The sequence below is a fragment of the Xyrauchen texanus genome, chromosome 19 (assembly GCF_025860055.1).
Source record: "Xyrauchen texanus isolate HMW12.3.18 chromosome 19, RBS_HiC_50CHRs, whole genome shotgun sequence".
NCBI classification, from domain to species: domain Eukaryota; kingdom Metazoa; phylum Chordata; class Actinopteri; order Cypriniformes; family Catostomidae; genus Xyrauchen; species Xyrauchen texanus.
In genome coordinates, this window is record NC_068294.1 from 42,862,488 (window position 1) to 42,885,860 (window position 23,373).

Consider the following 23,373-nt stretch of genomic DNA (forward strand, 5'->3'; position numbering starts at 1 on the left):
CCATTTTTATGCCATGTTGTTCATAGCAGTTGTCAGTCGAGGGCGCTGTTGTTTATAACAACCGTTTCTGCACGATGTCACGCTCAGTAAAGCTCATGTGGTATCGTAGGAGTGTGGGGTTTTTGAAAAGAGGGGGCGTGGCTAATCCAGTGGCTAAAATCGCTTACAGCACCTTTAACTTGTATCGAACCCGGAACATTTCTTTAAAAGTGAAGTGTGTTATTCTCCGCCACCAAAAAGAATTGCCAAAAATGTGATGGTTTCCAAACAGTTTTCCCAGACTGGCCTACCATTAGAAAATAAACACGTAATCCTACCCCGAATTTAAGTCATTGGCTGAGCCAGAAGTTGAAATGCCGTTAAAAAACAGCACTGTTTTGAAAGCAGTTTTCAGGAAGTCTTTAACCTTCCAAACGACGTACTTATAGTTAACCCTGCATATTAAACTGGGATTAGAGAAAGTCTTTTACATGCAAAAAATGACACTTCACTTTTAAAGAGACGTGCATGCGCACATATGTGGATAATTATTTGTTCTCTTCTGCTACGGTGTGATATCAGTTACACAATACTTTTTCACTCTGCAATGCTGTTCAGTTTCACACACTTACACAAAGAGCTGCTACTTAATTAGGAGGAGTTGGAGACTTTTGGTCATTATCTACTGTGTTAATGTTTATTTTGTTTTGTTTAGGGGTTGAATTCATCTGTAATCATCGTACAGTAGTAGTTAGCTTTGTATAAGTACAATGTATGTCCTCATTTGGAGAGCTGGGAATGTGTGTGTGTGTGTGTGTGTGTGTGTGTGTGTGAGATGAGTCACTCTTTTTCTTCCTGCTCATTCACATCAGCAGTGAAAATAAAGGGACAGATGAGGAGAAAGAGGGTGATGTCATTGAACTGTGTTACAGTTGCTTTGATGTGGTTTGTAAAGTTATGAACGACTGATTATTGTGTGTGCGCTCACACGTGGATCCTCTACATGTGCATGTGCTCTGCTCATCATTCTACATTCACAGATCCATCATGCACACACAAGATATAAAACAGATGCAGATTTACTCTTATGATGAAAATTATCACCTGTTAAAATAAACCAGATAAAATTAATTGGTAACACTTTACGGTAAGGTTGTATTTGTTAACTAATGTTAGCATGAACTAACAATGATTGAGTGATTCTCATCAAACCTGTGAAGAATATATTCGGGTCATATTTAACCCCAAATCAATCAAACTTAAGCCCACATTTAGGGCCGCTATAGCAATGTGACATTAAAGCACATAATGAGTCTGGGTGTTTTACTTTTACTATTCACATTGTTTTAAGAAATATTTTTGTATGCCCTGCAATACATTTACCAAGGTTTTACTACAGTAAATATATATTAACCTTGATATTCATAGTGATAATACAGGAAAATTTAAACTATGCTAATAAATATCATAATGTTGTGATATTATGGTTTTAATATATGAATACCAGTTTAATTTATTTACTGCAGTAAAACCACGGCTTTACAATGGAGGACGAAACCTGCAAAAATAAATAAATAAATAATGGAATATATGTCTTGATAAAACAAATATAATTCGATTTTAATGTATTCCTGAATTTAGTTTTGTATGACTTTTTTTCCTTTATTATTTTCTCTCTTTATTTTTCTTCTTTCATTTATTTATGCATTAATTTATCATTCAGTATGAATGGCGAAGCATATCCTGGATTGTTAAACTCTCTGCAAAATGTTTCCCTGCATATTCTAAATCTGTGTGAGTCAGAGTGTGCTAAGATGGGACGTCCAACTTATTTGCTTGTTCCGATAAGTACTATTGAGCTCTGAACCAATGATGCACTGGAGCTACACAAGGACCGCCTCCCTCATGTCCATGTTGCACACAGAAAAGTATAAATAAATGAATTAATATGGGAATATATACATAAGGAAATAAATATATGTGGGAATAAATAAATGAACACATAAATAAAAAAATAAAAACAATGTAAAATAAATGAATACAAATAAATACAGAAAATAATAAAGGAAAAAAGTCATACAATAATACATTCGGGAATAAATTTGATTAAAAACTAGACATTTATTCCTTTATTTATTTTCTTATTATAACATTTATTTATTTATTATTTTGCAGGTTTGGGCCTCCATAGTAGTAACTATGAAAAGTAACCATATAGTAACCATGGCTAATCTTGTGGTTGCTATGGTTTTACTATGGTATTTATAGTAAAACTATAATAACCAGCAAATTATGAAACTATTACCACAGTTATCATTTTCCTATATTATTAGTTTGGTTTCACTTTGAATATCAAGGTTAAAATAGGGTTACTCTAGTAAAAACATGGTACATTTATTGTGAGGGAATGCAAATCTATTTTAGAAAATAAATAAATCCTGTCCATTAACGGGCTCCGTAGAAAAAAGATCACATTTAAGTAATCTTAATAGTCATAAAACAGTCTTCATTTAAAGTAGTAACGTTTTCTTGATCTGTATCGTGAAAATCACTCACATTTGTACATTAGTCACATTTAGAGTTGGATGTGTCAGCATTATTCAATGCATTATGAACTAACAATTGAACAATTGTACATTTATAAATCAACATTAACCAAGATTATTAAATTATGTTAAATGATCCTGAATTAATTTACTAATGTCAACAAATAGAACCTTGTGTCACCTAATTATTAACATAATAGTCAGCTCTATAATCAATGTATAGCTGAAAAATGGCCGCTAAATCTAATGTGTAATCAAAAATGTTTAATGGTGTATTCCTGAACTAGCTTTGTTTTGTGGCTCTACGGTGTGTTTGCCGTGAGCCAGGATAAGACGCGCTTAACAAAGTGAGAAATAATTAAAAAAGGAAGCAAGAGCATGATATACTTACCATTAGCAGCGGCCATCAGCGCCTGGAGTTGCTCGGCCTCAGTGGGGGGGTTGGGCCAGGGTCTTGTTCCCACGGCAACCTCAGGAGTGGCAGCAGCCCTGCAGAGAGGAAGAGGAAGTGGAGTCAGCAAAACAGAGAGCGATCTGTACCGCTGCGACTATCAGCAACAGCTGCAACGTGTGTGGCACTTTGTTCCCTTGTTTTAACACACACGCACACAGCACACACACACACACACACACACACAGACACAGACACAGACACACACACACACACACACAGACACAGACACAGACACAGACACAGACACACACACACACACACACAGACACAGACACAGACACAGACACACACACACACACACACACACACAGACACAGACACAGACACACACACACACACACAGACAGCACTCTCCATGTTGGTACTCTGGTGGAAAATAACGACCAGAGTCTGAGTGGGTACAGCTGCTGAAAACTACAGCATGCACATGCACGCACACACACACACACACACACACACACACACACACACACACACACACCCACATAGACAAACACATACACACAGACACACACACAGACACACACACACACAACCATTGAACATTTCCATGTGTGGCGGGTTGCTCTTCAAAGGCTTGTTTTAAAAGGCCGCAATTTGCATCCACAGTGAACAAAAGGTCCGATCACCCTCAAATTTACCTCGTTTAACAAAAGGAAACACACACACATGTTTCTTTTCCTGGTTACAGACAGCAAATACACTTCAGGCCTATTTTTACCACCGCAGAAACTGAAAGTCTTTTATATTGAAGATTAAAGCTACCCAAACAACATCATGTGTTCATTAAACTTGAACGAGACATCTTTAAAACATTCCCTTAATTAGTAACGACTACATGAGCAAAGCACGAATCACCGTTCCTCATAAAATCCGGATCCGGATGTTCTACTCGTCTCTGCATGAAGTCTCATGAAGATTCCTCATCCTGATCACAATAACACCAGGAGAAACATCAAACTTCAAGTAGATTTAGTTTGGGAAGCTACTAAAAGAGCACAGAAGTCTAGATTTAACTGTGTAGCCAACAAATGTTTGACAAATAATTACAAACAATTCATCAGCAGGTAAAACACCTCATTAGTCTGTAACTGCACGCTGGCATGCCAACTTGGCACCTTACAGAATCTGTGGTCAAAGGTGTGAATACATCGAACACAGCTCATCAGATTTCAGAACAAGCTTATAGAACAATATTATAAGTATAATAATGACTCACTGCATGTATCATTATTACATACGAACACAGGATGAGATGGAAATGCCTCAGGCCATCAGTCTCTAAAAGGGTTTAAGAGGAAGTCAGGGGTCTTGTGGGGTCTCACTTCCTGTTTTAAATCCACCCAGTGGCTGTAAAACAGCCCAAAATCACTGACACCAAATAACAGCAGACAATAAACCACAATGGCACATTTGCATCCAAGACATGACTGCAGGACGAGAGAACAACAGCAAGATAGAGAAGATTCACAAGATGAAGTACAAACAAACGAACGAAACAATGAAAGAAAGAGAATGAATGAAAAGAACAAATAAACGTTTAACATGACAGAAAAAAAACTGATGGAACAAAATAAATAAATGAATAAAGAAAAAACTAAATGAAAGAACAAACAAGCAAACAAAATAGACAGAACAAAATAAAACAAAAACAAACAAATGCAAGAACAAACAAAAAATGACAGAATTAACAACGAAAAAAGAAAAAGTAGAAAGAAAGAAAGAAAGAATGAACAAACAAGTAAACAAAAAAGACGAAAAGAAAAAAAGAATGAACAAAAGAACAAACTAACCAAAGAAAGAACAAACAAGCAAAAGAAAAAGATAGAACAAAACAGGAAAGAACTAAAAAAACAAACGAAATAAAGAAACTAAAGATAGAACAAAATAATAAAGAAACAAATGAAAGTACAAACAAACGAATGAAAGAAATAAGAAAAACAAACAACACAAAGAACAAACAAGCAAAAGAAAAAGACAAAACAAACAAATGAAAGAACTAAAAAAACAAACGAAAGTAAGAATGAAAGAGAGAACAAAATAATAAAGAAACAAACAAAAGAACAAACCATAGAAAGAACAAACGAATAAAGAAAAAAGAAAAACACAAAGAACAAACAAGCAAAAGAAAGACAAAACAAACAAATGAAAGAATTAGAGAGAACAAAATAATAAAGAAACAAACAAAAGTACAAACAAAAGAATGAAAGAAATAAGAAAAACAAACAACACAAAGAACAAACAAGCAAAAGAAAGACAAAACAAACAAATGAAAGAACTAAAAAACAAATGAAAGAATTAGAGAACAAAATAATAAAAAACAAACAAAAGAATGAAAGAAATAAGAAAAACAAACAACACAAAGAACAAACAAGCAAAAGAAAAAGACAAAACAAACAAATGAAAGAACTAAAAAAACAAACAAAAGAAAGAAAGAACGAAAGAGAACAAAATAACAAATAAAGAAACGAAAGAAAAAATGAAAGAGAATGAACAAAATGCAGAACCATAGAAAGAACAAAAGAATGAAAGAAATAAGAAAAACAAAAACAAACACAAAGAACAAACAAGCAAAAGAAAAAAGTGAATGAACTAAAAAACAAACGAAAGAAAGAATGAAAGAGAGAACAAAATAATAAAGAAACAAACAAAAGAACAAACCATAGAAAGAACTAAAGAATGAAAGAAACAAGAAAAACAAACGACACAAAGAACAAACAAGCAAAATAAAGACCAAACAAACAAACGAAAGAAAGAAAAAAGCAAGGAAAGAAAGGCAAAAGACAAAAAAAGAATGAAGAAAAGAAGAACGAACGAAAGAAAGGTGAAAACTAATATGTGGGAACATTTCTTTAACAGTATAATGTAACATTAGCATTTGATGCTAAACGTGAGTAAAACAACGAAAGACAGAAAATAATGATAAAGAGGAAAAGACTGTTTTTGCCAAGCAAGAGGAATAAACTCACAGTGCCAAGATAAGGCAAAAACAGTGCTGAGTGACGTTGTTTTAGACCCTAATGAGAACCAGAGCTGATCTGGGAACAGTCACTTATTCATTTCATATGAAGTATGACGACTGCCAGTCTGTGGGTCATTGACATGTTCCTTTCTGAAATCAAACCAGCGCACATTTAACTGCAAGACGACCATTGCTGCCTTTAGACACAGAACTATCTAAACCGGGTTGATCCGTATCCTGGCACTTCAGGGGAACAGACAACAGTTCATGTCCCCCAGTGTGAAGATAAGACGCCTCATTTCTCCATAATCACTCTCTCAACACACTGGTGGGAAATCCCACTTCCTGTGGTCAACATCATCACATCCTGTGTTTGGATAATCACTTCCTGTTGACCAGATCGTTGGTTATCTGTCAAGCTGCACGCGCACATGAATCATTCATGCTATAGACTTTTTCATTGGATAAGAAATTAAACTATACTAAAGTTTATATAAATTATATAAGTTTTATTATATTATTAAATTAAATTATATAACATGGTAAGTACTGGCTTCTCCGATAACAATGCTACAGCCTGAATATTCTACTTTGGAACTTTCCAGGGAAGGAATTTCTGTTTATGTTTTGGCCTGTGTGATCCCGCCCACTGCGCACTCACCAATAGTATATAGACACCGCCGGGTTGCCAGATTTTAACAAGTTTGATTGCAAACAACACTGCGTGCTGCAGCCATGGAAGCCAGCAAACTAACTGGATCAGAGATAACAGATTCCACCCGACCTAAAAAGCAGTACCGCCGCTCCCTACATGCATACTATGCAGTCTGCTTAGGGCACTAACTCCCTAGGGGGGCACCATCTTAACCTTACCTGTCTAAATACCACCTAAATACTTAAGGCGTAGTAAAACAAGGATAAATATTGGAGATGCCTTTGGAAGATGGAGACAGCTTAAAGCTGAACTTCGAGTCTGGGGTGGGGCAGACAACTCTCCAATATTTTGAATTTGGACTGCAGTACCCATTTCATCCGGTCGTTGTCAATCTTACATATAGCACCTTTAAAGTCGTAGAAATATATAGAAATATTGTTCAAGCCCTGTCATTGCCTGTGGCTACTAATCCATAAAAACCTTATAAATAGAAACAAAACAAGTTCACACAAAATCATCATTTGTTGTGCAATTCTCTTTAGAGTTCCAAAACCGTGGGACGTCCTGAAGCACAGCCAAAGCTAAAAACAGCTACATGCTATTGTGCACAGCATGATGCTATATCATACACCTACACAGCTCTATTCTAAGAGCAGATTGGCCCTTAAGGGTCTCACAGCAAACACCTTCATACACTACTACACAACTAACAGGAACCTGGAGAAAACCTACAGAACATTAGCAGGGGCGCGCAGGGAGCTACGCTAGCTACGCTAGCTACACTTCAATACCTCAGCCTGCTCGATGGATTCCACCTTACATGCGTCGACTGGAACTTCCAGGGACTGAAAAAAAGGTTGATATTACACTATTTTTGATGGATCTATTTTTAAAGACTATTTCAGAAGGCTAAAAGTGAATCTGTGCAGTCATTTACATAAAGTTGTTTCCTTATAGTTCAACCTCACGAAACCTGGTTTGACACATCTGGGTCATATTTCACTCCAAAATCAGAAGTCCTTCAATTTATATGGATTTAAATCAAAAATAATGTACAGTACATACTTACTTACAATAGTGTCTTATAACTTACTTTTCACTTATTAATTACCTATGAATTACTTATTAATTACCTATGAATTACCTATGAATTACCTATGAATTACCTATTAATTACTAACTAGCTAACTAACAAACTAATTATTAAGGGCCAAATCTCTCAAAATTAAATAATTAAAATAAGTCATAACATATATTATGAAATCATTAAAATAACTACAAAATCATTAATCATTATGTAACTAAATAAATCAATAAGTTTCCTTATATTAAATTTTTTGTTTTTGTTCATTTGCATTGTAAATCAACCCAAATATAATGCTAAAATACGTTTTTTTTGCAAACAAGTGCTAAAATAAATGAACAGGCACATTTATTGATTTAATGAGCAAATTAATGGTTAATTTAATGATTTTATTGTTTTTTTTATTGAAATATTTAATACGACAAAATATGATTAAAGGCCTAGTCACTCAAAATTGATTAACTAATATTCAAAATTAATCCGTAAATACATTATGAAGTCATTACAATAACTAAAAAATTCATCATATCACTAAATAAATGAACACATTTCCCTTGTTTTTATTTTAGTTTGTGTCCATTTTCATTATGAATCAACCTAAATGTAACGCAAAAATACAAATGTTTGCAAACTAGTGCGGAAATAAATTAACAGGCACGTTTATTGATTTATTGAGTGATTTGATTACATTATTATTATTATTTTATAGTTGTTTTTTATTATTGTGATTTTAATGATTTCTTTAAATATTTAATTTCGAGTAGTTTAGCCCACCTTATAAAATACATCTTCGAATGTATCATGACCATGAGAATTTGGGTGGAACATGTACTTAATTGTCATGAAAATAATGTCACAATGCAAAATAAAATAGGCCATAGAACGACTCTTTATTTGAAGAAGTTCACCCCATTTTAAGGTATTTTGATTTAACAGTAGTAACTAAGATATTTTGGCAGAAACTATGGCTACCATTGTACATTTTTGCAAGCTTAACCTAAAAACTGAAGCTAAAACTTCTATGAAGACAACGCACAGATCTTTGGGCCCACTGCTACATATGTAGCACTGCCAATTTGAACTAAACAAAAAGATTTACTTTCTTCCGAATGGGTTCTTTCAAACAGGGTTCTGTCATGCTTGGATGTGTTGTGTAACGTCTGTTATGGAAACCGATGCGTCGTGAACACTTGCGCTACAGTAGCTGGTGTGCAAGAGAAGCAGAGCGCTATTGGCTGTGATTGGATCGCCCCTCCCCCTAAAGAGCATCTGATTGGACGAGTGGGTCTAAGGGACTGTCAATCAACCTGAAATGGTCAAACCCCGCTGGCATTGTAATGGTTCTAATCATTTTCAGCACAAAACACATGGATAGAACAGGCATTAGCATGGTAATAAACCTGATTGTCCCTCTCTCTCTGCATCTCTCTCTCTTTCTCTTGGCAGATTGAGACGTTAGAAGGGGGAAGGGGGGGGGGGTTAGTGCTTGATAATGCAGCCATTTTGTTAAGAGAAGAGAAGATTCGGCACAGCTACTTTTGCATGTTGATCTCCCTTTTTTCTGTTTTATTTCTCTCTCCCTTTTTCTGTCTGGCTATGTTTGGAATAACATCTCACCATAATAGTCATACTATTCCTGCAGTACGCACACTGTGCCCAGTATGTAAATATTATGCATGGAATACTAAAGATGGCATTTGACAAAATGTGCAGTATACAACCAGAGCACACAACGAGGAATACTGAATCCCACGGTGTATCCACACACACACTTTTCCATTTTCAGGAATTAGTAAGCTAGTTTTCCATTGCAGACATACAGATATCATACTACAGTCTAAAACATCTATTGCTGAATAATGCATACTATTATGCATACTGTTGTAGCAATATTAGCCACTTTACAGTATATACTGCACCATAATGAGGAAGTACAACATATGTTTTCAATTGCAAACAGAGCCATTATTTGAACAATATATCACACCACCTTTTGCAACGTTTATAGTTGAACAATGCGTTTCTGTGCATACATTTGCAAGGTCATATGAGCAATGTAACACTTAAGCTACTGTTTGAGATGTTTATATTAAACACAAACTGTGTGAGATATATCTAGATATTTCTGTCTGTGTGTTTGTGTTGTTTCGCCTGATCAGTCACCCATAATGATCCAACAGACAATTGCACATCATGCACCCTCCCTTACATAAGAGCACCACATCTCTCTCTTTCAGATGAATCCGACACTTTACATAAAACTCTGTGTGACTCTGAGGGTATACGTTAATCAGATGTATGTGTGTCTGAGTGTGTGCTAAGCTTTTACTCAATGCAAATCACATTTACATAATGCAAATCTTAGCAAACGTGTGTGTGTGTGTGTGTGTGTGTGTGTGTGTGTGTGTGTGCGTGTTTTTGTGATTTACGAGGACAATTTTGTAAGTTACAAATTAGTAATTACAAGGGTATTATGCTATAAATGTGATTTATGAGGACATTTCTAGTGTCCCCATAATTCAAATCGCTTATAAATCATACTAAACAATGTTTTATTGAAAATGTAAAAATGCAGACATGTTTTCTGTGAGGGTTAGGTTTAGGGGTTGTGTTAGGTTTAGAGGATAGAATCTATAGTTTGTACAGTATAAAAGTCATTATGTTTATGGAAAGTCCTCATAATGATAGGTAGACCAACATGTGTGTGTGTGTGTGTGTGTGTGTGTGTGTAAGAGTGTCACTCACCCGCTGGGTCCAGGCCTCTGGTTCTGGGTGAAACGCCAGTCTGCACTGGGCGGTTTCTGCTGTAAAGAGACAAATGGAAATACATGAGGTCACAGCACATGAAAGGAAAAGACAAGCAAGGACAACGGCGTCCCCAACGTGGGTCTATTTGTGTGACCTTGCCGTTGTCATGGAGACAAAGGACAGAGTAAAGGTGAGGTAAGCCTGTATCCGGTCAGCGTCATGTGACCAAACCATGAGAACGATGGACTCGCTTTATTACATAGTGCAAAGAGAAAGAGAAAGTCTAAACGAGTGTGTTTGTCAGAAACAGCTTTGACAAAGACGAATTCAAAGACTCCATGAAACTGATGGATATTAGTCAAGATTATTTACATGCGTACACTGATTAAAAATGATAAGGGCTGGGAAACACAGCTAGGAAGAGCAGGAAGTGTCTGAGCGTTTCAGTCCGAGCACACCAAACGTGATACAAATGCTGTGACTAATTGGGCTGAAGACAGAAAGACCATTGTGAATCCATCCTGAGGATTCACACACACACACACACACACACACACATACACACACACACACACACACAGTATATGACTGCACATTATCTCTCTACAAACTCATATATAAATGAAAGAGGGATTAATAGCATAATAGAAACAACAGCCTCTCCCCTCCTTCAGTTCTCTCATTGCTTCATTTCTTTTGATCCGCCTTCTGTCATTGTGTAGTGAACTGGGACGGATCAAGTCCACAAGAACAACATCAGGACGGAGAGAGACAGAAAATCAATGAAAGAGAGAAAGAGGGAGTGGTGCATGCCTTTGCAAAACTCACTGCTGCCGTAGGGTGGTTACCAGGCCATTACTCAGTGGGTGCTAAGGTGTTCTGGGTGGTAAAAGCCCAACCCCAAGTCTGTGTGATATTCTGGTCTCTAGATATTACTTGGGTCCCGTCTTCAATGTACTGTAAGTCTATGGGACTTTTTCCCCTGGTCTTATAGTCAGCTAGGCGAAAATCTGAAGTCTGATCTCTTGATTTGAAGTTGCAAGTTTTTTCCAAGTCACTAAATCTGAATATGAGCACCAGTAATAGTGACATGAGCATTAATGATTTAAAGCTTGTCAGATACACACATATGTTGAGTACCTCAAACTACCTGTCACTAAAATACACAAGAAACACAAACAATATCAATGGCACACATGCGCACACACACACACACACACACACACACACACACACACACACACACACACACACACACACACACACACACACACCCCAGACGCACAATAACTGAAATGGCTCAACTGCAGCAAACACAGTTAAAAAAACAAAAGATCATTGGCAACCTTAACCCTAGCATAAACACCACCTCAACATTATGTGCGACATACAATCACAGAATTATTAGAACAATGAGAGAGATCACATCATTACTTATATACAGAGCACCCTCAAGTATTTGAACAATGAAGTCAAACTTAAAAATGTCTGAATGTCATTGCATGAGATAACATTACATAGCAAAATGTCCATAAGTTGGCTACGGTAGGTTTATAAATATACCGTTTAAAATCAAGACACAAAGTATACGTGACACTTTGTGTTTGTCAAATATTAGATTTGGATCTCATTAAAAATCAAAATCAAAGACCCCAGTTGGTTAAAAGTCATAAAAAAGGAAGTTAGTGATGAGAAAAGCTCCAGGAGCATTTGAGACACGCAGATTTTGTTATTTAATGCAACGACATCCAGACAATTTTAATGGTGACTTGAGTGTCCAAATACTTTTTGGGGGCCACTGTATATCATTTAAACACTAATCTGGGTCTTATGAACAGACATGTGTCCCTATATTCCCTCGCTCTATTGGTACAAAACACTCCTTCAGCTCAGCAAGGACATCAAGTGCGTGTGTGTGTTTGTGTGTCCTTGTGTGTGTCCTTGTGTGTGCTTGTGTGTGTGTGTGTGTGTGTGTGTGTGTGTGTATGTATGTGTGTTTTTGTGTGTGTGTATGTGTTTGTCTGTGTGTGTGCGTGTTTGTGTGTCTTTGCATGTGTGTGTTTGTGAATGTTTGTGTCTGTGTGTGGTGTGTGTGTGTGTGTGTGTGTGTTTGTGTATGTTTGTGTGCGTGAGTGTGTCTGTGTGTGTTTGTGTTTCGTGTGTGTGTTTATGTGTTTGTGTATGTTTGTGTTTGTGTGGTGTATTGCGTGTGTTTGTGTGTGTATGTTTGTGTGTGTTTGTGTGTGTGTATATGTGTTTGTGTGTGTGTGTATGTGTTTGTGTGCGTTTGTCTGTGTGTGTGTTTGTGCGTGTTTGTGAGCGTGAGTGTGTCTGTGTCTGTATGTGTGTGTTTGTGTATGTTTGTGTGTGTGTGTGTGTATGTTTGTGTGTGTATGTTTGTGTGTGTGTGTGTATATGTGTTTGTGTGTGTGTATGTGTTTGTGTGCGTTTGTCTGTGTGTGTGTTTGTGCGTGTTTGTGTGCGTGAGTGTGTCTGTGTCTGTATGTGTGTGTTTGTGTATGTTTGTGTGTGTGTGTGTGTGTATATGTCTTTGTGTGTGTATGTTTGTGTGTGTGTGTGTATATGTGTTTGCGTGGTGTGTGTGTGTGAGAAGGTTACATCCACCTGCAGGAATGTCGGAAAAATAGCTCACACTGAACTTTTGAGTAATGAGGCTTCTCTCTTTCTCATTGACAGACAGAGACTCGGTTACGTTCGGATGAAAAACTAGTGTACTTCTCTGTGCATACTGTGCACAATAATCTGCCTATTATTCTGAAATGTGAAACAGTATCCAGTAAGCAAAACAATACAAATTGTTGTCACATGACATAAAGAAGGTCATCTGCATATATTCTATGAATACAGATAATCTGCATACCGTCAGTACCGCCGCTCCCTACACGCATACTACACATACTATGCAGTCTGCGTAGGGCACCAACTCCCTAAGGGGGTCTATCTTACCCTAGGAGGGCACCAGAAAGTCCACAAGCTGCCCTTAATCGCACGTTATACTTTATTCAAGGACCCGAAATCAGTTGCAGAACACAGACGACCGCTTCACGCTCATCACGCATTCCCATACAGCATACTGCAAAAATAGTATGAGAACAGCATCCTATCATGTTTACACACTCTACTGATGGGTTCAGTTTAGATAAGGGCATAATATTAATAAGTATGTCCTTAACGCCTCGTGCGTGAAACTCACGCTTACTTCTGCATTAGACATCCGGGAGTTTGCACGTGATGAAGTCACACAAGTTTATGCGAACAACATCGAGCGAGACCATACGAAACAGCCAACTCGTAAATTACATACGACTTTTCGTGAGATCGGGTTGAACGTGCGACACTCACACAAGGTCATGGCCAAGGTCGCAGTTGCAGATCGGCAGTGTCCTCGCAGATAAGTCTATTTACATACGAAATATTTATACAAATAACATTCAATAGATGTGTCACACTCCCAAACGCACACAATACTGCTGCAGAAGTGTGTGACATCTGTAAACACACTCTATTCACATGAGCACACACACACTAATGCCCTGTACACATGGTAAAGCAATGTTAAGCACACTTATATCTAACCTTACACACACTACCTCTATCAATATGAGCAAAACAGATCAGTCATGCTAGTGCCGGACAATAACACAAATATAAAAGTAGTCCAGACACTAAATTCTGATTCCAATGCCGATAAACACACAGTTGTGAATGCACATCCGTACTGAATAGTCATATGATGTTGTAACGTTTTATAAAAGCATAAACCATTCAATCATTCATCTGTAGCGGACCAGTATGCTAGAACATCTGTACCAGTATATCAACTGTGAAGGATTCTATAAATGGACTAGATTTATATAACACATCCTTCCTTATATAGCACATGGAACATCTGTGTATGACACACATCCTCGTACATGTCCGTCCGGACAATAAAGACAACTTTACTACCTCTAAACCCTGAACAGGAAGTGTTACCTGATTCTGTAAAGATGTAAAGGTCTCTTTCTCTCTGTGTAATGTATAAATACTCTGTATATACTCTATACACATTATCAATAGAAACAAAAGGGCCGATTCAGACTACTAGAATCCCCGACATGATTGACCGACTGAAGATTCTGGAAATACAGTACTTAAAAAACACTAATAACACCCAAGCAACTGCAAAACAACACCCTCACAGAAAATGTGAAAATCTAGTTTGATCTACTTTTTTCCAGTTCAGTTGTGGGAAAAAGATGACAGGATTAGCACAATCAAAAGTAATGATGCCCCCCTTGTGAGGACACTCCTGAGATCTAAAAGCAGCTAAATATTTGTATGTATTGATATTTGTTAAAACCCTTTAATACTGTATGAGAACAATTGCTATTTTAAAAAACAACATATTAAACAACGTCTTTTCTATTGTCACTCACAATAATAATAATAATACAAATAATAAAAAAATAAATATATATATATATATAATAATAAAAATAGTAAAATAAAATAAAATATATATATATATATATATATATATATATATATATATATATATATATTATAGCCAATTTTTAAGATGCATGCATTTTAATTTCATAATAAAATTCCATCAAATTAAAATGTGTAATTTTCTACACATTAAATAATTTAAATATCTTTATTATTTTATTTTGTAAAACATTACTCAATTTAATTTGATGGAATTTTGTTATGAAATTAAAATGGCAAAATATAATTATATTTTTTTTTATTTTTTTTACTGAAGGCAAAAGAAGAAAATATGTTATTCAAATATTATTATTCATTATTTATTTTTATTGCATTTTATTTTACCTTTATTTAACCAGACAAGTCACTTACGAACAACATTCGTATTTACAATAACTATTATTATTCATGAAAATAATATCGGAAAATATATACTTCGTTTTAAGTTGACATTGCAACTTTTTCCGCCTAATATTGGAGTAATGTATGTTATTTATAAAAATTAAAATATTTTTTATTAAATTGAAATATATTTGTTGATTTGTAGAAAATAAAAACAGTAAAAATGTCAAATTAAATAAATTATTTTTATTTTCTACAAATCAACAAATATATTTCAATTTAATAAAAAATATTTTAATTAATAATAAATAAAGAAAATAAAAACAGTAAAAATGTCAAATTAAATAAATTATTTGTCATTTTCTTCTTTTTTTTATTTTTTACATTTAATAGTTTTTATTTATGACATTTTACGAAGATGATCTTAAAAGAGCAGCTGTGACCTCATAATCAGATTTCACAGTAAAATGTGTTTAATCTGAAAATGCCACGATGAACAATCTGGCAGGAAGTGATGAAATATGTTTATTACCATAATAAAGAAAGTATCAAATCTCAAGACATGAAACATGTTTTGGCAAGTGTTCGGAAGTTCTTAATCTTTTCTCACGGTCTAAAACTGAAGAATGTGGAGATTTGGTGTGAGATAATTTCTTATTTCTTTATTTGTTGGTTAGAGTGAAATATGACCACGATATTGTGAGATTCACTCTTTAAAAAGGCAAAACAAAACATTGAAGAATGGAAAGTGCCATTACTTTCTGTTTTGATGGGATGATGATGCAAGCAAGCATGAAAAAGGTGAAATGATGAAGAATTGTCAAACTCAAATTCTTCTGTGGACGAGGACATCACATAAACATACACACTGGCCACCTCTGTGCGGAGCTCAGACCCATCAGAGATCCCTCGCGCACACACACACACACACACACACACACACACACACACACACACACAGAGCACGTGTCATAATAGCAGAGCCAGATGGTATCCCAGCGACCCAAGAGACCCGAGAGATAGAGCCTCCAGAGACTTACAGACGACACATTACGTCCAGAACGGAGAGAATGAGAGAAAGAAAGAGGAAAATCTCCATTTCTCAGACTCATCCCTCTACAGACATAAACACTAGAGATTACTGAGGAATTCTTTTTCAATAAACATTCGAATAACACTGTTCTAACACTCTATAAATAACCACCTCCAACAGCAAAACATGAGAAGCATCCACAAAACAAAAGAGAAAAAGACCTTTTCTTGACTGAATGTATGGGATGCCAGATGCTAAATGTTATGTTGCAAAAAACAGCCAGATTTGTGTCAGATTTAACAGCAAAAACGCATATTTTAAACCATTATAAATCTAAATGTTAAAAATGAATCTTATTGCTAAATCTAGTTAAAGCTCACATATAAATCTAATAAGTTCACATTTCTATTCTAAATGTCAAATCTGTACCTTAAAGGAATGTTCCAGGTTAAATACGAGTTAAGCTCCATCTACAAACGCAAAGAAATCCACATACAATGAAGTCTATTGGGAAATCATTCTATGTTTACCTGATAGACTTCCATTCTATGCATTTTACTGTTGACACTGTTTCATCATTGTTTTTGAAGTGGAGGGAGAGGTCAAAATTATATAGAGATTAAGTTGTATTTCGGTAGGTGGAGTCATGTGGGCCGGGAATCAAACCGCTCTACCAACTGAGCCACAGCCGGCCTGGCTTTTTATAACAGGATAGCCCGGGGGTGACACACACACACACACATGACTCTGACGTGTGGAATCAATAACATGAATTCGACACAACAGGAAGTCAGGGGTGAACACATGACCTCTGGAATCCTGTTATCCTGCCACTTCTTCCACTACACATTTCCTCTTTCTCATCTCACTTCCCGCCTTTTCCTTCACCCATGCAAAACCTCACGTCTGTCCATTAGTCTGTTCCCCTTCCTGTCCATCTGTTATCAATGCCTCTAATAACAACCTTCTGTCTTGCATTAGAGTTTAGAATTGATCTGTTCACAATCCTTACATCTAAATCAGTGTTTCTCAACTGGGTTGACCCAAAATTGGATCGCAGGCCTGTTTGATAGGTTTTAATAGCTTAGCAGACAGCAGGGGGAAACAATGCTTCATGCACATAATAAAATGCACCTGACTATATAATTTTGCATAGTTTGGATAGCAAAATACATGGGCTAATCAACTTTTAAAAGTGAGGAGAAAACACTTGCCTTTTGTTGTCAATATCAAAGGTGTCCAATCAAACTCTACGGTGTTATGGTGCTAATTCTGTCACTTGGAAGAAGCTAGCCAAATTAGACACGTCACCATAAACAGGTTGTGCAACATGCCCGTCGCCTTGACAACCATGAACAAAATTCTCAAGTAAAGACAATATGACTCTGACTACATTAGCAAAGATAGACATGGCTTGTGTCAAACCACAGTGTCGTTTCGTTTGGTGAACCACTGGTCATCGTAACCACTGAAATTCATGAGATGTTAAAAAGCATGTTTAATGCATAGATAGCATTTAGTTGGACCTTTGCAGTTGGATTATCTCTTAATTATTATGTACTTTCTTCTATGGAACACAAGAGGAGATGTATGGCAGAATGTTAGCCTCAGTCACCATTCACTTTCATTGAATGCAAGAAAAGATACAATGAAAGTAAATGGTGACTTAAGCTGAGAGGATATTCTCCATAACATTTCCTTTTGTGTTCACAGAGAATAAAGAAAGTGATTGGGATATGGAACAACATGAGGGTGAACTATTCCTTTAAGCACATTTTGTTTACTTTCGTGTGAAAATGTTGGTACTGTGTTGGGTGGGCACTAAATCTGGAACCTACAGCAAAACCATTTGAGAAGCAATGATCACTGAATCCCTCTTTTCCCTCTAACCACCATGTTACCAACTCTATTATTTCAATGCTTAATTTACTGGATCTTCATTGAGTCCTCCCTTCTTGTTTGATACTCTCCAGAATCTTACCTAAGATCTTAATATATCTGCAGTCTATTCCCTCATGTTCTCCACCTCCTCTTCTTTTCATCTGTCTCATTCTTTCCTCCCTCATCCTGTTTAGTCAGAAAACTCGCACCTACAAGTCTGCTGAAGTTTCTGGAAGCCAACGAGACTCACCAGTTACTTGTCTCATGCAAATACTAAAAAAAAACAACTGCAAACCCTGCCATTATATGAGTTTGTTTCTTCTATGGAACACAAGAAGAGATGTTCTGCAGAATTTTAGGCACCAACAGCCTTAGTCACCATTCACTTTCAGTGCATCTTTTGTCCATATAATGAAAGAGAATGGTGACTGAGTCTGACATTCTGCCTAAATTCTCCTTTTGTGTTTCACAGAGGGAAGTCATACGAATTTGGAATGACGTGAGGAAGAGTAAAATCAAAACAAACATAAAATAAATTTAAATTTTCATATGGAAAAGACGGTTTATAGGGCCAGTTAGATTTTTTACACATCTTCATGACAGTTATGCACACTTTCCACCCAATTCTCATTACCGCAATGCAGAAAACATGGTCATTGTGATGTTATCATTACCGCAATGCAGAAAAACATGGTCATTGTGATGTTATCATTACCGCAATGCACAAAAATGTGGTCATTGTGATGTTATCATTACCGCAATGCAGAAAAACATGGTCATTGTGATGTTATCATTACCGCAATGCAGAAAAACTGGGTCATTGTGATGTTATCATTACCGCAATGCAGAAAAACATGGTCATTGTGATGTTATCATTACCGCAATGCAGAAAAACGTGGTCATTGTGATGTTATTATTACCGCAATGTGAAACAAAAATATTTTATTGTAAAATATTTTTGACATCATGGCAGTATCAGCTTTTGGAAAGTTACACTAAAATTTGAATCCACTGTCTACAAATGATTAATTCTCTAAAAATTTTATAAAATTTACTTTACTGATTTCTTCATGGAAAAGTAATCACATTACAAATTGCTTTAATTCTAAGTTCATTTCTAAAACTATTTTTACAGAAGAGTTTTTAGCTCAACGAATTCAGAAAAATGTCAATATTTCTTCCTTGTTCATTGTCACTCTCTCTTCAGCTGTCAAACAAACAAACAGACGTATATATGAACATAATTCATGTTTTAAATGTATTATACATCATTTATATTCTTGAAATTTGTGTAACCCACTTAATGTAATTAAGTCATTAACTTGTTTGAAAGTCAGTAATTAATGATTACGAGACTTTAAAATGTAATGCATTACACCACTTTTTGACTTCAAAAGTAACTAGTTACTTTTTAATCAGATTACACCCAATACTGCTTGATACTGCCAGCAACAGCATATTTATTTACTAATATATAGTGAAATAAAATACTTTCATGGTAATGTCATCATTGAAAACAATGGGAAAAGTAAAACACCAAGACACATTGTGGTAATGTGAATTTGGGGGTAAATTGTGCTTAAGTGTCCTGAAATAAAAACACAATGCAAAACATCGTTATCATCCTAAATGTAGGCTTCGTTTTATTTATGCAAAATCTAATATAAAATGGGAGTGGTGGTGGTGTAGTGGCTAAAGCACAGGGCTGTTAATCAGAAGGTCACAGGTTCTAACCCCACGGCCACCACCATTGTGTCCTTGAGCAAGGCACTTAACTCCAGGTTGCTCTGGGGGGATTGTCCCTTAAATAATTGCACTGTAAGTCACTTTGGATAAAAGCGTCTGCCAAATGCATGAATGTAAATGTAATATCATATTTTTGGTGTGGATTTTCTTGACCGCTTTAAATCACCCATACTTAAAGATTATCATTGCTCACAAACATAAATCTCAAGAAAACATGAAGGTTTAACTCTGGATAGTGAAAATGAAGATTCAACAAGACAAAAACAACCCTGGGGTTGTAACGTTATCCCCAAATTCCTTTCTACCTACACAGGAAAGAGACAAATCCATCATGAACAAAGTGACTCAACAGCGAGGAAACTCACTGGCTGTGGAGACGAGTGTGCTCACCTCATTGGCTGAGTTCATTAAGTGCTGCCTAGTCAAAGTCATGTTTAGTGTGTTGTTATGACTCAACATGGGAGTTTTGACAAACACAAAGTCACTCCTGCTGGAAAGAGTGGAGTAGCAAGGCCTGTAGGTCCGTGTGTTGGGTTCCTGAGGGCCTCCAACCACCTCCATATATCTAATGGGTCCATCAGAGTTAAGTTGGAGATGAAGATCCTTATGGGTTCTATGTTGGTAGGTGTGCCTGGAACGGAAGCCTGTTCTGGAGTAGCAGCATGCCGAACCACCTTTATGTCTAATGCAACGTACCAAGAGCACCGCCATGGTCAGCAGAGACAACAGAGTTACACATCCCAGGGAAATTATGAGGTAGAGGGTAACATCTGCTATTCCAGTCACCTTGTGCGAGTTCGTTGTCATTCGGACGTCTGTGGATTTGTCTGCACTTTTCTCTTCTACGGTAACCGTAACTGAAACGCTAGTGGACCTAGCCGGCTCGCCATTGTCCCGTATCACCACTACGAAATTGTAGGATGGGCTAGATTTGTCGCCCAATTCATCGTCCATGAGTTTTTGTGCTATGCGAAGTTCGCCCGTGTGGATGTCGATGTGAAAGAGCGATGAGTCGCCCCCTGGTGGGATGGTGTAGAACAGCCAGGCGTTGTGGCCGCTGTCTGGGTCGACGGCGACAATTTTATTCACACGATGCCCGACGGGGGCAGAGTGGGGTATGGTTAGTTGAAGCCCTGAGTCTTCGGAGTGGGTGGGGTAAAGGACGACGGGTGCGTTGTCGTTCTCGTCGACCACGAAAACGTGGACTGTGACGTTAGAAGTTTGCGGCGGCGTTCCAGCATCGCGAACTTGCACCTCTATCTTGAACGTGTTCATTTGCTCGTAATCCAGAGTGCGCATGGTGAATATCTTCCCGTTCTCAGGGTTTATGTAGACGTACGAGGATACAGGGCTACCATGGATGGTGGTCGGGAAAATGGAGTACGAAAGACGTGCGTTATCGCCGACGTCTGGGTCTGACGCCGTGACGGCCACTATTGGCGTTCCAGGTGCGTTATTCTCAGCTACATCCACAGAGTACGAAGACTGCGAGAACACTGGCGCATTGTCGTTGACGTCCAAGAGACGGACCACAAACGTTTTCTGAGAGGATAGTGGAGGTGAGCCGGAGTCAGTTGCCGTGACAACAACAGTGTATTCATCCACCGCTTCTCTGTCTAGTTGTCCTTCGGTTACAAGTGTGTAGTGTTCGCTAAAGGCAGATTTCAGTTTAAACGGAAGCCCATGAGATACTCGAAGTGTCACTTTACCGTTGTCCCCCGAATCCAAGTCTTTTGCACTGATCAAGGCAATAACAGTGCCGGTGTCAGCATCCTCACGGATAGGGCTGGTGAAAGAGGTTAATGTCACCTCCGGAGTGTTATCATTCACATCGATTATTTCCACTTTGATGTTGCATGAACCCTCCATGGCAGGAGAGCCACCATCCCTGGCCTGGACTGTGATGTCATACACATTCGCTTCCTCATAGTCCACATCCCCCACAACATGAATTTCCCCCGTTTTAGAATCCACACTGAATATTTTAAGTATTCTTTCTGGAGTATATTTACTGAATAGGTAAGATATCTTACCATTTATCCCAGAGTCTACATCAGTGGCGTTCAGTTGTGCCACAAGTGTTCCTGGAAGAGAGTTTTCCAAAAGTCTAACCCTTTTCACCGGCTCGTCAAACACTGGCGCATTGTCATTGACGTCCAGAATTTTAATAAGTAGGAGGGTGGTCCCGGATTTGTCCGGTTGTCCCCCGTCCACGGCCGTGAGCAATAGACGGAAAGCGGCCTGCGTTTCACGGTCCATAGGCTTTTCTAAAACGAGCTCTGGAAATTTAGTGCCGTCGCTTTTCGTTACAACGTTTAAAATAAAATAGTCGCTCGTGGAGAGGCTGTACGTGCGCAACGAGTTCATTCCCACATCGGGATCGTGCGCGCTCTCCAGGCGGAACCTCGTTCCGGGAGCGGCCGCCTCGGATATCTCCAGCGACGAATTCGCGTTTGGAAACTGCGGCGCGTTGTCGTTCACATCCTCAATTTGAACAAGCACTCGGTGCATTTCCAGCGGGTTTTGAAGGAGGATTTGAAGGTGCAACGAACATGTCGAAGTCAATGCGCATATGCGCTCTCTATCAATAGTCTCTCTAATTACTAAGGCACCGTTAGATGGATCAACCTCGAAATATTGCGCGTTAGCTTCCGACACGACCTGTAGGCTTCTGTCCGTAATCCTCTGAGCGCTGAGACCCAAATCCCTCGCGATATTCCCGACGACGGACCCCGGTTTCTGCTCCTCCGGTACCGAGTAGCGGAGCTCACCGGTCGCGCTCGAGAGGCTCATGGTGAGGGAGAGCGCGAGGCAGAACACGGGCCACGAGCGTCTCCACTCCATTGTGCGCGATCCGGAGAAGAGGCAAAAGTTTTAACTTTTTATCCTTACCGAAACCATATTTCCGTTAAAGCGACGCTACCATGGCGTGCGTACCGTAATCCGATTGACGCGGAGTGAAGGTAAAAGTTTGAAATCATTCATGATGGCTGTAAACTTTTCGGTAAATCAAGAGAGGAAAAAAACAGTCCTCCATCCCGCTTCTCTCCAAAACTCCCTGAATTAGCTGCGCCTCCGCTGGGCAACAGGGCGGAGACTGAGCCACAAAGAGGACTGTCCCAAACACACACACACACACACACACACACACACACACACACACACACACACACACACACACACACACACACACACACACACACACACACACACGCGAATGCGAGGACTCTCACAGCTCCGGTCGACCTGTTTCCATCACACATGCCAGTGTTCCCATCTGCTTTAATATAGCCACAGACCACAACGACACTGAAAACATCTAGTGAAATCTCAGGTATCGCTGTATTTTAGGGTAATAAATGGGTAAACAGTTATATTATTACGATTAACTATTAATAAAGTGTTTTTGATTGTAAAGGGTGGTTCAAATATGTAGAATATAAACAAAA

The 23,373-nt window shown here is 37.8% G+C and overlaps 1 long non-coding RNA gene and 1 pseudogene across 1 annotated transcript in view; one reads left to right on the forward strand and one right to left on the reverse strand.

The window, feature by feature from the left end:
- LOC127659767 (protocadherin gamma-A2-like) overlaps positions 1 to 23,373 on the reverse strand; it is a 138,840-nt pseudogene that overhangs the window by 617 nt on the left and 114,850 nt on the right.
- Positions 22,706 to 23,373, forward strand: part of LOC127659769 (uncharacterized) — a 1,076-nt gene continuing 408 nt past the window's right edge. The window contains exons 1-2 of the long non-coding RNA XR_007972571.1: positions 22,706 to 22,853; positions 22,888 to 23,373. The exon at positions 22,888 to 23,373 is cut by the window's right edge and continues 408 nt beyond it. This is a non-coding gene — a long non-coding RNA (uncharacterized LOC127659769). The remainder of the gene's footprint in view (positions 22,854 to 22,887) is intronic.